This window comes from Lissotriton vulgaris, chromosome 1_1 (genome assembly GCF_964263255.1).
Source record: "Lissotriton vulgaris chromosome 1_1, aLisVul1.2, whole genome shotgun sequence".
NCBI lineage: Eukaryota > Metazoa > Chordata > Amphibia > Caudata > Salamandridae > Lissotriton > Lissotriton vulgaris.
In genome coordinates, this window is record NC_141685.1 from 289,961,854 (window position 1) to 289,977,682 (window position 15,829).

The following is a 15,829-nucleotide window of genomic DNA, read 5'->3' on the forward strand; positions in this document are numbered from 1 at the left end:
CCAGTAACTGAGCCAATGGAGATCACGATAGGGAACTTCAAAGAGATGCACAGATTTGTAGTCTGTGACTCGAGTCCTGTAAATTTACTAGGACGTGATTTGTTGTGCAAAATGAATTGTACCATCTTTTGCACACCAAAAGGCGTTTAAATTCAGACCCCAGATGAAGATGGAATTTACAAACTAATGTTAATTAGGCCTGACTCAGAAATTAAAAGACTGACAATACAAGACTTACCTGAAGAACTCCAACAGACAGTGAAACCCGAGGTGTGGGATTTTACGGGAAAAGATGTAGGATTAATGGCAAATGTTGACCCAATTAAAATAGCCATAAGAGAAGATGCAGTCTACCCAAATACCAAACTGTACAGAATGAGTGCAGATCTGAAAGCAGGGGTTGCCATCGAAGTAAAAAGATTGTTGGAAGCAAATATCATACAGGAGGTAATGAGTAGTCCTTGTAATTCACCCATAACTGGAATCAAGAAACCGAGTGGTAAGTACAGGGTAGTGCAGGACCTTCGCAAGGTAAACAAAATTGTGATTCCTTGCTGTCCTATTGTGGCAAATCCTGCCGTGATCTTGTACCAAATTCCCTGGAATGCTGGATGGTTCACCGTCATTGACTTATGCCATGCATTATTTTCAATCCCATTGCATCCAGACAGCAAATTTATTTTCTCATTTGAATTCGACAGTCATGTCTACGTCTGGAATCGTGTCCCTCAGGGGTACACTGAAAGCTCTTCAATCTTTAATCAGATTTTGAAAAAGTGCCTTGAATCTTTGGTCTTACCTAGAGAATCAGTGCTGGTGCAATACATAGACGACCTCTTGGTGGCGTCTAAAAGTCGGAATGACTGTGTTGTTGACACCATTGCCTTACTGAACCATTTAGGGGAAGGGGGGCATAAAGTATCACCAGACAAATTACAGTTTTGTACCTCTTCAGTGAAATATCTGGGGCACCAGATAGAGGAAGGTATCAGGAAAGTAACCACAGAAAGAATCAGGATAATTAAAAACATGCATCTACCCCGCACTCAGAAAGAGATCAGAATGTTCCTTGGGGTTGTAAGATACTGTAGGCAGTGGATTGTGGGATTAGCAGTTTTAGCAAAACCATTGATAAAAATGACCACGAAAGGAGCAAAAGACCCAGTGGAGTGGGATGAAGAAAGCATGTCAGCTTTTACAAATTTACGGGACTGTCTGTGTACTGCTCCTGCATTGGGAATGCCTGATTACTCGAAAGAATTTGCACTGTTTTGTGACACGTGACAATTGTGCATTGCCAGTTCTGACCCAAGCGCATGGTTTGACTAGACGTCCTGTGGCATATTTTTCTGCCACTTTAGATCCAGTGGCTGCTGGATTGCCTGGATGTCTGAAGGCAGTAGCTGCAACTTGCATGAGTTTTGAGCAGAGTGAATCCATCGTCGTGGGACATCCTGTAATTGTATATGTTCCCCATGCAGTTGTAATATTACTGACCCGAACTAAAACCCAGTATCTCACTCCTAGTCGGCTGACTAAGTACGAAAGGATCCTGGTAGGTGCAGCAAATGTAACCATTACTCGATGTAACTTATTGAATCCAGCAACCCTATTACCCGATTCCCTCATAGCAGAAGCAAAGGGCAAGGTCGAGCATGATTGCATTGACCTAACCGAGTTCAGTACAAAGCCCCGCCCAGATATTAGGGAAATGCACCTGCCGGTTGAAGATCTCGAACTGTTTGTAGATGGCTCGTGTCTAAGGCATGAGAATGGAGGTCTGAGTGCTGCATATGCAGTATGCACCCTAGCACGTGCAGTAGAAGCATCCTGTTTGTTTGGGGTCAAGTCTGCACAAGTAGCCGAATTGATTGCATTGGCAAGAGCCTGTAAAGCTGGGAAAAACAAGAGAGTAACCATATATACAGATGTATGTATGTATGTATAGGCATTTATATAGCGCACTACTTACCCGTAGGGTCCCAAGGTGCTTCGACCGCTGCGAAACCCTTCCTGGCTTCCCTGAGAGATGGTCCCTTAATGGGTATCTCCAGGGTGAGACCAGGCATCCCCGGCGGTCTGGTGGGGCCGTTAGTGAAGATGAGGCAAGCTAATGCCCAGAGTTGCCGAGTGTGATCGCTGATCAGAGTGGGCACCGAGGCGAGAGAATTATCGAGTCCGCTGACCCTGGTCCAGAAACCTGCCGCGCCGGGAATCGAACCCTGGTCCCGGGCCGTCCTCTGCTCTCAGGTCTGCCGCCTCTAACCAGTGAGCCACACTACTTCACTTCACAGATAGCAGTATGGTTACGGGGTTGGGCATGACTTCGGCCAATTGTGGCTGCAAAGGGAGTTCCTGACTTCCTCGGGTACTCCTATCAGAAATGGAAAAGTTGTAAAGGAGTTACTGGAGGCAATCCAGTTACCAAAAGAACTGGCAGTGGTCAAGTGTGCTGCTCACAAATCTGGCAATGACAATGTGACAGCAGGTAATCGATATGCTGACCAACTAGCCCAATATTGTGCACGTTATCGAATGTCAGTAAACATCAAGTTGGGGGGACATGGAAACAGCTGCCAACTTATGGTGCTTGAAGATGTGCAATCATGGGAAGAACTGAAAGATTTGCAAAACGCAGCAGGACCAAAAGAAAAGAAAAGGTGGAGAAAGTCTGGTTGTCAGGAAAGGAGTGAGGATGGTGTTATGGTTTCCACTGATGGTATGCCTGTTTTGCCTGACAGCTTGCTTGCTCCTATGGCCCGGCTAACACATGGAGATGGACATATAGGCAGGGACGCTATGGTTCGTGTCTTTAACCAGACATGGTACAATTCGAAATTCAGGAACATTGCAGAGGCACTTTGCCAGATGTGCTTAACTTGTCAGCAGTATAATCCGGGAAAGAAAACAGTACACCCCCTCCCGCCAGCTACGATCCTCCAACCAAGCCCTTGCCACTGTACCGCGCATTAACAAAACCACCATCGGAGGTAGATCCTTCTCCTACCTTGCAGCTAAAACCTGGAACTCACTTCCCACTCACCTTCGCCTTACTCAGAACCACCTTGCATTCAGAAAGCAACTTAAAACGTGGATATTCGACAAGTAATTCCCCACCCTTCTTCAAGCGCCTTGAGACCCTCTGGGTATGTAGTGCGCTATATAAATATCTTGACTTGACTTGACTTGACTCACAGCAGGTACAATTGGGAAAACAGAAGGTCCCTTTGTCAGATTACAGATTGACTTTATACAATTGCGTCTCTGTAAAGGAATGAAGTATGTCCTTGTCATTGTCTGCTTATTTTCAAAATGGGTAGAAGCTTATCCTGCGAAGAGAAATGATGGCATCACTGTAGCCAAGTTGTTACTAAGGGAACTGATACCAAGGTTCGGATTTCCAGTTACAATTGAATCAGACAGAGGTAGACATTTTCACAATGAAATAATAGAACAGCTCTGTGAAGCATTCAAAATTACCCAAAAATTGAACTGTGCGTATCGCCCAGAGGCTTCTGGAGTGGTAGAACAATTGAATGGCACTATCAAATTGAGGCTAGGAAAAATGTGTGATTCTACTGGAATGAATTGGATAGACACCTTGCCCCTTGTCCTGATGGGAATCAGAAGTATTCCAGATCGGAAGACAGGCCTGAGCCCCCATGAGATACTGATGGGAAGAGTAATGCGACAAGCATGGGTACCAGGACACAAACTGCTAAGCATTTCTGATGATTTGGTGCTAGAGTACTGCAAGCAACTGGGTGACCAAGTGAGTTCTATCTCTCACCAGATTGGGGAAGACGCCGTCGCCAGGCCAACCACTCCAGCCCATAATCTGAACCCAGGGGATTGGGTTGTGCTAAAGAAACACACCCGATCGAGTTGTCTTGCACCGAAGTGGGGTACACCGAGACAAGTGATTCTTGTTACCACGACAGCGGTGAAGTGTGCAGGTGTGCCGAAGTGGATCCACGCCAGTCATACAAAAAGAGTGACGGAAAACGAAGAAACTGAGGCTGAAGGTTGCGCAGCTGAGAGGTCTCCTGACGTTGGTCCTGAAGTAGCTGATGACAAACAACCAAGCACCAGTCAAGATGAGTGGGTCCCAGTAGTCGACCTGACATTCGATCCTATAAGAACCAGAAGATACACCTACTTAGATAGAGAGTGGGATAGTGAGGACGAGACAGGAATAGAAAAGGATAACCAGATTATCGAGGTCCATGTCAGATCAGACAACAAGGAAGAACAGAGAGGGACAGAACAAGTTATCGACACACCTCCAAGAACTCCAGAGATTGAAAAGGGACAATTAGAAAATAGAGCAAAGGTTCAAGCGGAAGAAAATCAAGGGTTCGAAGTGCTTGAACAGGATCAGATAGAAATAGATAAAAGTGTTCAAGAAGAAGAAACTGAAACCAAGCAAAGCCAAATCCAACATACACCTGAACAAGGCCAGCTTAGTAACCAGGTAGAAGAAAATGACCCAAGACCTGGAACTAGTCAGATAGGTAGGGAATAATTGAAGCAGATGTGCCACAACTGAACGAAAATAAAAGATCACTAGAAGAAAGCCCAGTGACAGTGCCAGTGCCAGTCAAAAGATTTAAGAAAAAGAAAAGTGAACCAAGATTCATAAAAAGACTGAGACTAAGACTAAAGACTGTAGAAGAAAAGCTTGAGGACAGAAAACAAGCCGCCAGTGAAAGGGAGAGAGCTGGAGGCAAACTTAAAAAAGAAGTGCCCGAATAAAGAAACAAAACAGTAAATATCAGGATCCTGAATGGACTTTTCTGGTACTGAAAGAGTTCGAAGATCTTGAGATAAGTTACGAAAGTGACGAAGAGGTGATTGCCATTCAAAGCACCGAAGAAGAAGAGTCAACCTGAAGTTGCTCGGTGTAAGAAAACCTGTGTAAAGTTACAAAGAGGGGTTGAAAAACTTCTCTTAAGCCCAAAATGTCTGATTCCAGTGTAAATGGAAGACCTAGGCGTAATTGGTGTAAAACGTGTTGTCAAATATGTGTATGTAGTGTAGCACTAATTATAATACTTTGGATAGGACTGACTATAACCATTCCGTTTATGATGAGCGAAAACCCAAGTTTATACCCCAATAATAATTTACCAGACGACACTGTAGAAACACATACTAGAAATACTCCACAAAGTATAGATGCATTGGACAGACCACTTAGCTTGAAACAGACACAACTAGACTTAGAAGCATCAGATGAGGAAGACTTACACTTTAATAAAATCCGGAACAAAACTCATTTAAATGTTTTTGCAAATCTATTAGTACATTATGTAGAGACAATGGAGATAGATGCCTGTTATGTCTGCATGAAGCTACCCACTTCAGTGGCTTAAGGCGTGACTTACCACCACTTACCCTTGACTTATGGAATTTCCTGTAGCATACTGACTAGCTTATTTTACAGAAAAGGACCTTTACAGTATTATTACTCCAATCTTGACGTGACATTTTCTGAAATTCCTGTTCGAAGAAACCTGAACCCTGTACATACGACTAGAAATGTAGCTAAATATATGGGTGATTATTTTCTAACTATAGGTAAAATTAACATAGATGACGCACGCAAGAATAACCTGACTTGTTCTCTACATGAAAAGGAGAAGGAATTTTTAGATATGGTAGAAAAAAGAAGAGAAAGCTTCCAAAGGAAAGCTAAAGATAAAACTCAGAAAGTTCCTAAATGCGCAGAAAATATAGAAAGTACCTCAAATGGTAGAGAAAATGCTGCCTTGTTGCTGGATTTCGAAAAGAAAAGGGAAGCTTTGTCTTCATAGAGAAATGACTAGTTATTATAAAAACATATTCATTGGTTCCAGTGAGTGCGAACATAATTACAAGGTAATTGGGGTTGGGGATTCAAAGATGGGTCAGAGCCTGTGTTTCCTGGAATTTATTTTATATGCGGAAACAAGGCTTACTTCAAATTACCGGACCATTGGTACGGAACCTGTTATTTTGGTATTGTCTTTCCAAAGATATACCATGTGGGGAAAAACACTTGTGGGGAAAAACACTGGAAGCATTGAAAAGACTAACACAATAGCACGCACAAGAAGAGAGAGTGCTGGAGAAATAGTGGGAGATATTTTTAGTGCATTGATACCTGCAGTGGGAGTGACTCTGAATACACACAGAATTTGCAAATTATCCACAGTAGTGGATCGGTTATCCACTGACACTGCTGGAGGTTTCCTGATGGTCAATACCGAGATGGTTGCGATCAGATCTATGGTTTTACAAAACCGGCTTGCTCTTGACACCTTATTAGCAAAAGAGGGCGGAGTCTGTAGAATGTTGAAAGCGCAACATTGTTGCACTTCCATACCTGATAAAAGTGTGGAAATAAAAAGGTATGTGGGGAATATTACAAATTTGGGAAAAGAGCTCAAACTACTGGAAGTTGACAGTGCCTGGAAGAGACTAACAGATGGTCTCTCCTCTGTAGGTCATTGGTTTGCTAACCTAGGGAAAAGTCTTTTGAGTAAAATCCTATTGCCAATCATGGGCATTAGTATAGTAGTGTTTCTTATATTCATTTGTTGTAAATTATCGTAAACATCAGAAAAGGTATACTGTGAATAAGAGTGGAGTGAAAAGGAATGTGGATGAATTGGAACTGGAGGAACTGAATAATAAAATTTATAAAAAGATGAAAAATTCTCACCCTAATAAAGATACGAAAGAAAAGATGAATCGAACGATTGAGGAGATTGAAATGGAAGATATGTGACAAGTTGGCATCTGGTTCCATTCATAGTGATTTGAATTTGAATTTGAATTTGAATTTGAATTTAAAATTTCTTATAGAGCGCACGTATACCTGCGGTTTCTTGGTGCTATTACTAACAGGATCCTAAGTTAAAAGAGCTGGGGGAACAGGAAGGTTATTATTCGAAAGATTTCGTGAAAAGATAGGTCTTGAGTTGTTTACGGAATTGTGGGTAGAGGGTGATGGTGCGGAGTTCAAGGGGAAGGGAGTTCCAGAGGGTAGGGGCGAGGGTGGCAAATTTGGAGCCTCCCCACTTCTTTCTCCGATAGCTTGGGATGGTGAGGAGGGACTGGGAAGACGAACGAAGTTCCCTGGTGGGAACATAGGAGACGATCTCAGAAGAGATGAACGCAGGTGCCAGTCCATGCCGGGCCCGGAAAGTAATGGAGGCGAGCTTGAATTGAATTCTGGCTCGCACAGGGAGCCAGTGTAGCGATTTCAGAAGTGGGGTAGAGTGGTGGAATTTGGGGAGTTTGAAGGCCAGGCGGGCCGCCTGGTTTTGAATCTGTTGTAGGCGACGCAAACTGTATGCGGGGATGCCGGCATACAGGGCGTTGCCATAGTCCAGGCGGGATACCACCATGGCCAAGATGATGAGCTTTAGAGCAGAAAAAGTGAAGAAACGAGACACCCTGCGAATAGTGCGCAGTGAAAGAAAAGAAGAAGATACCACAGAGCTAACCTGGGAGTGAAGGGTGAGTTGAGAGTTAAGTTTTATGCCAAGTGTTTTAACTGAGTAAGAGGGAACAGGAGAGGGGCCAAGAGAAGGGGGCCAGAAGAGAGAAGACCAGGGGCTGGATGAACCACCCGTCAACACCAGCTCGGTCTTATCGGGGTTGAGTTTAAGGTGATTGTGGTTCATCCAGTCCCTGATGTGAAGCATAACAGATTGAAAGTTAAGAACAGAGGAAGGAGAAGATAGATTGAAGACAAGCTGGAGGTCGTCCGCATAATTAAATACGCCGACCTCCATCTGTTGAAGAGAGAAGATTAGGGGAGCGATATACAGATTGAACAAGAGGGGAGAGAGAGAAGAACCCTGGGGAACCCCGCACTGAACTTTCCGGACGTCCGCCGTGAAGTCGCCCAGGCGGACAGCCTGGGTGCGGTCGCTCAGGAAGGAGGACAACCAGACCAGGGCAGTCCCCCCGATCCCTGCCGCCCTGATACGGGAGAGTAAGATGGTGTGATCCACCGTATCGAAGGCGGCTGAGAGATCGAGGAGCACAAGAGCCTGGTACTGATTAGTGTCCATGCCCTCCCTGAGGGTGTCCAAGACCGACAGGACAACGGACTCCGTAGAGTGTGCGGGGCGGAAACCGGCTTGACGGGGGGCAAGAGCACCATAATTCTCCACAAAGGAGCTCAGAGCGCAGGTGACGTGGCGCTCGAGCACCTTGGCCAAGAATGGTAGGAGGGAGATAGGACGGAAATTGGCAGGGACAGAAGGATCTGCCCCGGGTTTTTTTAGGATGGGCACAATTACCGCAGATTTCAAGGGTTTAGGAACAAGGCCTTGGGCAAGAGAGCTGTTAAGAAGGTGAAGGGGAGGGTCAGGGCAGGAAACAAAGATATGACGGAGAATGTGAGCGGGACAGGGGTCTAGTGGAGAGCCGGATTTGACCAGGGGCACCAAGGTGATCAAGCTTTCCCGAGTGATAGGGGGAAGGGAGGTAAGCACGCCCTTGGGGGGGGGCAATGGGGGTCAACAAAAGAGGGGGAAGGGGGCGGGATGTTAGCCTTGATGGTAGTGATTTTGTGAATGAAATAATTATTGAGAGAGGAACAGAGTTCTTCGGACGGGGCCGGCTTAAGAGTGGTTCTGTCCGAGAACGCCAGATTGTGGACGATGGTAAATATCTCCTTGGACTGGTTTTCCGCGGCTAGGATTTTGGAGGAGAAATAAGATGTTTTTGCCTCCAAGATGTCTTTTTTGTACTGGATAAGGATGTTAGTGTATTCCAGTTTCAGAGTGGGGCAGTAATTTCTCCTCCATGCCCGCTCCGCGCGGCGTACAGTTAATTTGGTGGCTTTAAGCTCTTCGGTGAACCACCGATTGGCGTCCTTGTCGCGTTTGGAGGTGATGCGCTTGAGCGGGGCAACAGAGTCGCGGCCATAGGAGAGCCACTGATCTATGGCGTCGACCTGGGAAAGGGTGGGAAGACCCTGTAGGGAGGGAAGGGAGGAGGTAAGGAGGGAAGAAAGATTCTCCAGGTTGACACGACCCCATGATCGGACCCAGGTGTTTTTAGGCCGGGGGGGCTTAGCTGGAGGGTGGATGGGAAGAAGAAATGAGATTAGATGGTGATTAGACCAGGAACAAGGGGTAATAGAGAGTGATTCCACAGGGCAGTTCAGGGACCAGATCTGATCGAGCTTATGACCTTTGATGTGGGTGGGGGAGTGGACATGAGAAATGAAGTTGAGGGAGTGAAGGGTTTCGGAGAATTCCTTGGAGGATGGGCATTCAGCGGAGTCGGAGGGCCAGAAATTGAAATCGCCAAGGAGCAGAATGGAGGAATTGTTGACTGTAATGGTGGCCAGGACCTCCAAGAAGTCGGGGAGAAACTGTAAGGGGGACTGAGGGGGACGGTAGGTGAGGAAGCAGGTCAGGGGGGGAGAGGTGGAGACTGTGCGGATCACCAGGAATTCAGTGGTCGCAATGTCAGGTAGAGATAAAATTTGGAAGGGAAGATTGGTGCGTGCGATGACCGCCACGCCACCCCCGGCTCTGCCTGAAGGGCGGTCCGCCCTGAGGGCATAGTAGGTGGCCGGTAGAGTGGATAGTAGGGCAGGGAGGGAGTCATCGCAGAACCATGTCTCAGTTAAAAAAAGAAGGTCAGGAGCATGAAGATCCAATAAGACTGAGAGTTCATGCGCATGGGCAACAGCGGACCGGGTGTTAAGATAGAAGGCTGAAAAGGCTCTAGGGGTTAATGAAGGAACGGTGCTACAAGACGTGAGAGAGGTGTCAGCTGTAGAGAGAGGACAGAGTGGGGGAGTGGCAGGAGTGAGACCAAGAGAGGAAATGCGAGAGCAGATAGAGGCCGAGATGGGCCAGGGGCCCTGGCAGCAACGAAGTTGGTCCGGGGTATAGGTGATAAGCGGGGCAGAGTGACGAGCCCCTAGTCCCGGCCAGTCACGGACGGGCGCAGACGGGCTTGCCTTAGGCTGCGCTTCCTGCCAAGACACATGATTTATGGTGAAGGGTCACGATGTTGGAGGGGGTGTGGCCAACCGAGGGGGCGTGTCTCGAGGCGCGCCTCGCCCTCGTGAATGGCGGCCAGAAGGAAGGGAGTCGTAGCAGCGTGGAGCGCTGTTCAGAAGATGCCAACAGAGTGCAGGTAGGTCGGGAAAGTAGTAAAAACACAGTATCACAGGCAAATATTAAAATCAAGCAGAGCCTAGCTCCCGGCTTTTCGCCTCAGGAGTCCGTTGTTAGTGCAGCGCCTAGCGTCGGCGCGTGCTATTTATGTGCCTGGTGAGGGGGCGTGGCCAACTGAGGGGGCGTGTCTCGAGGCGCGCCTCGCCCTCGTGAATGGCGGCCAGAAGGAAGGGAGTCGTTGCAGCGTGGAGCGCTGTTCAGAAGATAGTGATGATAGTAAATATCATCAAAGAGGGGATTGATGGAGAAAGTATTCGCATGTGACGCGACTTGCTTGTATCAAGAACCTCGAATAACATTAACAAAGCTAATTCAATATGTTTGTCTTACTAATAATTGCACTTTTTCACTACACGAGGGTGTCCCAGCGATGCTTGCCTATGTGTTTACTGATAATAATGAAGCTTGCTAATAATATGGTTGCTGCTTTGTGGGAATCTAGTCTGCGCATGCGTCGGTCATACCCACGTGATGTGACGCACTCGCAGTTCTGGAGGGAACTTGTCGCTCATGCGCAGTATTGCTAAACATGGCCGCTTTGTTTTTCACATGCTCCATGCTTGCACTGCTGCTTTGGCAAAGCCGTTTGTTCTGCTTAACTCCTAATGCTATAGTTATTATAAAGTAAGGGAGTGTAATGTAATGTACTATAGCCATTCCTGGTATACAGTGTATTCATTTTTTCTTGTGTTTCTAACTCGTTTCCGTTTACTTTTCATGTAACATCCTCGGGGGGGGGGCCTGGGAAGCACCGCTACTCCATCTTGAAGCCCGAATAGAACCAGTCATGTGACGGGGGAAAAGAAAGTCATGCAGCAGTGGAACCCAGCCAGCTGGCAGCCAAAGCCAAGATGCTCCTGGGAACCTGCTCTCTACCCTGCTAGAAGAAGCTGACTTGTACCTGCAATGGCAACAAATGTATTAGATTTTGTGTATCCCATTGTCTGCTGAAACCTCTCTTGTCATGGGAACTGGAATGTAAGGGGTGGGTTCGAAAAATGAATATTAAGTCTGAGAAAGCCAGAATTTTAGGAGGTACCATGACCTAACCTTCTCTCTTGCCCAATCAGAAATTAGGGAACCTTACACTTGCAACATTTGTGGGAGATACAGGGTCCCGAAAACAGTATAATTGGCCTAGGTTTAGCTAGAGAAATTGTCCGACTTGTCCGAATAGCTGACCTGTTACTGACCCAACGAACTCTATAGGTGATTAATACAGAGAGCTGCGGAGCACTCTGTCCATAATTTCCACAAACTCAGTCTGGGGTGGAGAAACCTTAAGTGCTGGCGAAGCACTTTGCTGGGAGATTCGAAAAACCCAATCGGGGTTATTGGCAGATTCCTTGCAGGCGTTGCATCCGAAGCTGCAGGTGGTGGTTGTTCCCTTTGGTGAGCCCGGTCCCGAGCCATATCCTGGGGTTATCCTGTCCTGACTGTCCATAAGCTGTACCTGCTCGTCTACCAGCAGCCTAAGTCCTTGAGGGTCCTTTCCCGCCTTTTCCAACCGACCCGTGGCCAGGGTTGGTTTTCATTCTGTCCTAGGTAAATATAAAATTGCGTGGGTGTTTCTCTTTCCCAAACGTCTCTCCTTCTCCCTAATAAAGCAAATTGCATATGGTCCTTTACCCTGTTTTCTCTATAAATAAGGTTTTTCGTGCAAATTGGTGTATTAGCATGTTCCATTCTCTACCCACCTTTAGAAAGTTTCTGAATCATATGCACATATAGTTGTTCCATTCTTACCCTCCCGTTAGTGAATAAACATCAAGACAAACCAAATAAAGTTTTGTTTCTTATAGACAGTTAGTGATAACTGAAAGTCTGTCCTGACTCGTAGGTTCCCTTTTCTTACCCGCCTTTAGCAAAGTTAAAAATCTGTTGATCTAAATTTAGCGTGTTCCTTATTTTCCCTTGCCCTTTATTTTCGCAATTTCTAAATGTTTCTTACTTTAATTCATTGTTATACTATTTTCTTAATCTTAGTGTTAGATAGTTTGATTTGTGTTAACCTGTGGCTCATTGAAACTGAAGAAAACGATAATTAGATAATGTTTTTTGAAATTTCTTGCGTTTGTGGTTATTATAAAGAGTACAAAGAAAGTGAAATGGTATATGATATTTGTATGGTCTACCTTCTCCACAGCTAGCTCCTAGATCCATGGTGATCTTAGGTACCTGGAACGAGGATTGGTAAGTCAGGTACACGGAAATAAACAGAAAGGAACCAAACTACTGATAGTAGTGTGTGGGTTACCTGACCTAAGAATAACGGAAATATTTTATGGGCCCGAGTGTGCATATTTGGTAATATTGGTTGGGTGACATGTGCGCTCTATCAGTAGATTTTCTGGTAAGCAGAGGATGGTTATGACTAGTTGAGATAGGTAGATAGGTTACTTGCTGATAACTGTGTAAAATAAAATTGCTGCTAAAATTTTTATTGCTGCCAAAGGTATCGATCGATCGAAAGTAAAATTGCTTTGAAATGTTATGAAATGTTTTGAAATATTTTTATGAAATACTGCTATATTGATAAATGTATTAACCCAATTTGTTAGTGATTGTTATATGTTTGTCTGGAATCCCTGGGGGTAGAATAGCGGGTGGTGAGGAGAATCCACCTCGCAGAGAGGTCACTTACATCGAGGAAAATTAGTGCATGGTTAGGCAGAACTGGAAGCGCTAATTAGGGTTTTTCTGTATGAATAAATTGAATAAATGATAGCAACGGGTTCGCTATTGAAACTTCAGTTGTGATATTACCTAGTAAGGGTCACACGAGGAAGGAGTAGTAGGTACATCGGAGCTTGAGTGATAGCAAAGGAGTTCGCTAGTGAAACTTTGAACTTAGTATATATCCCAGAAAGAGTGGATGAGTCAAAGAAGTAGCAGGTTCTCTAATGCTTGTGTGAAGGGTAGGCAGGAGGGTCTATCCGCAGTGTATGAAAAGTAGACAGAAGAAGTCTATTTGTAGTGAAACAAACCTTTCCTGTCTCGAGTACAGTGGCGAATGTTATACGTTGTAAACTAAATAGAGCACTTGCACTTTAAGAAAGAAATCAAGTTTCCGTTACCTTGTGAAGGAGGGAGTCAGTTGCGGAGCTGCGCTGACGTCACTCTGTGCCGCGCTGGTATTGGTCAGAACAGCGGGTGTGTAGTGGAGATGTTATTGTAAAGGAGGGGTGAGTGCCGGAGCGTGAGATCGCGTCTCACGAAAAAGGCAGTGCACCCATTGGTTGAAGTTTTTGTAATCTCAGTATTGATTGGTTGTTGAAATTTACTAGGCGCGCTAGCATTGGAAGAACATTTGTAAACAAAGGTACGAGTTAGGTTTGTGAGGTATATGTGGTATCCCGAATTTTTGCCTGATCCGACATATTTAGGTTTTGGTAAGGATCGGATGTTAAGAGGCAGACCTTACAATATGTACGAGAGCAAGAGAAAAATGACTTTCGTAGACAAAATGAAGAATTATTTCAAGAAAGACAAGCCCATAAAAACTAGAGAAGGAGTTATTATTCCACCACCCAATACTCCCGCATCATTTATGATGTTTGACAAAGGGTATCATACCTGTGTATGGTTAGAAAATTGGGTGAAATATACTAAAGACGCTTTTCCTTTGGATGGTACCTTTAACAGTAGAATTTTGTTCAATTTGAGGAACCGAATGAATGACTTGCACCCCAGACCAAGACTGACACAATATGAGGCCTTAGAGGAATGGGAGATTGAGGCCCTTGAGCGAGACAGGCCCAGAATTGACAAGGGAATAAGTAAATGGTATCCAAAATTGAAGGGAGAAGCTAATGAGAAAAAGATGAAGCAGTGGAGACAGAATATGATAGAAGGACTGTTTCCAGTACGAGGAGTAGATGAACCCATGGGAGGGAAAAGGACAGAGAAAACCCGACACTTAATGACCACGGGGGATTCGGAAGACGAATATTTGGAGGATTTATTAACGAAAAATCCACCTCCATATGATGAAGAATCTAGATCCTTGAGTTCAAAAAATCCATTCATTAGTCCTCCCAGTAATAGGAGGGCCAGTGCATCTGATACAGCAGGTATAGGTTATAGGCCTAATAATAAAGAGGGATTTAGCATGCCTGATACAACTGTTCCATGTTATGGACCATCCTGTGGTGAGGGACCAAGCACGACCATTCCAACTGACCCGAATCTTTATCCCCTTTTAATTCCACAAATAGTACATGACAACTCCATAGAAAGTGTCCTACAGGACCGAGAGAGAGAGGCTTTAGTTAAACAGAGAACTGAATTGATACAGAAAATAATGCAGTTAAATTCAAATCCCGAAGCTCTGACAATTCCAGTAACTATTGGACCAGTTGTTCCTCTTTACGGGGATAGACAGGCTAGTCCGAGAACTCCAGTTATTTCTCCAGTTGTAGCGCCACCAAGAAAAGAGCCCTTAATAGTTGATGACCAGACAAGTGAATGTGAATCTGTAATTTCCTTCATGGACTTGCCCATAAGAGAACCGGAAGTGAGAGCACCAAGGAAGAGCGGTCAGACTAGCGCACGAGAAGTCCTGATAGAAACAGCTTCAGGTACCCGGAGTGCCACGGTAGTGACTTCGGAAGAAATAGATCGATGGACTCGAGAACTAGAGAAGGAAACTCCTCAGCCAAAACCATTAGATATTTACAAATTAAGAATAGAATTGGAAGAACTGATGGCTGGGAACGTGGGATTAGACAGAATAAACACTCTTAATGAGGAAGAGCTGCTGTTCATATGTAAAAGTATTACCAGGAATACCAGAACATTCCACGAGAAATTGATGGACACTGCAGCTAACATGGGAATAGACGTCAGCAGATCCAAGATATTACAGAAACCATGCAGAGCAGAATTTTCTGACAAAGACTTAGAAAACATGAACGTGTCAGGGAGAAAGGTGCAGATAAAAGAATTGTTACACCTGTTACAGAAGTGGGGAGACCTAGAAAAATGGAAAGCCAGGTGGGCAAAGAAGAAGGAAGACAGTAGGTCCCGACATGTGTCCTCTGAGTATCTCCAAAAGGAAACAGATAAAGCTGAACCATTGTATCCCATGAGAGAAGTGCCAGGTGGGAAATATGTACATGTTCCATGGTCCCAACATGATATTGTGTCATTTACAAATGATTTCCCAAAATTATGAGAGAAACCTGTAGAGTGGTACAGACAGGTTGAGAGATTTATTAACGTTCAAAAATGTCTCCTGAAAGATCTAGATGGATTCTTTGACATTGTAGTTCCTGTAGACTTATGGACAGAATGTAAAATTGCTGTTGATTGGCCAAGTGAAGAGTACCCCCGAGACCCGAGGACAGGAGCCCCCTCCGCAGATGTAATGAGGAAATATGACCAGGTAATACTGCACTTGAAAGGAAAGGTGCCTGCAAAAGAAACTGATTGGACCCGTATAGATAGAACTACCCAAAATTGTGATGAAACTGTACATTCATATTATGAACGACTGTTACAGGTGTTCAAAACGTACAGTGGAATAGATAACATTGAGATGAAGGATATGACCCATTTCATTTATTGATTCGTGTTAGGGTTAAGACCTGAAATTTCACAGTGGATTAAAGACAATAAAATCTGTTGGCAAG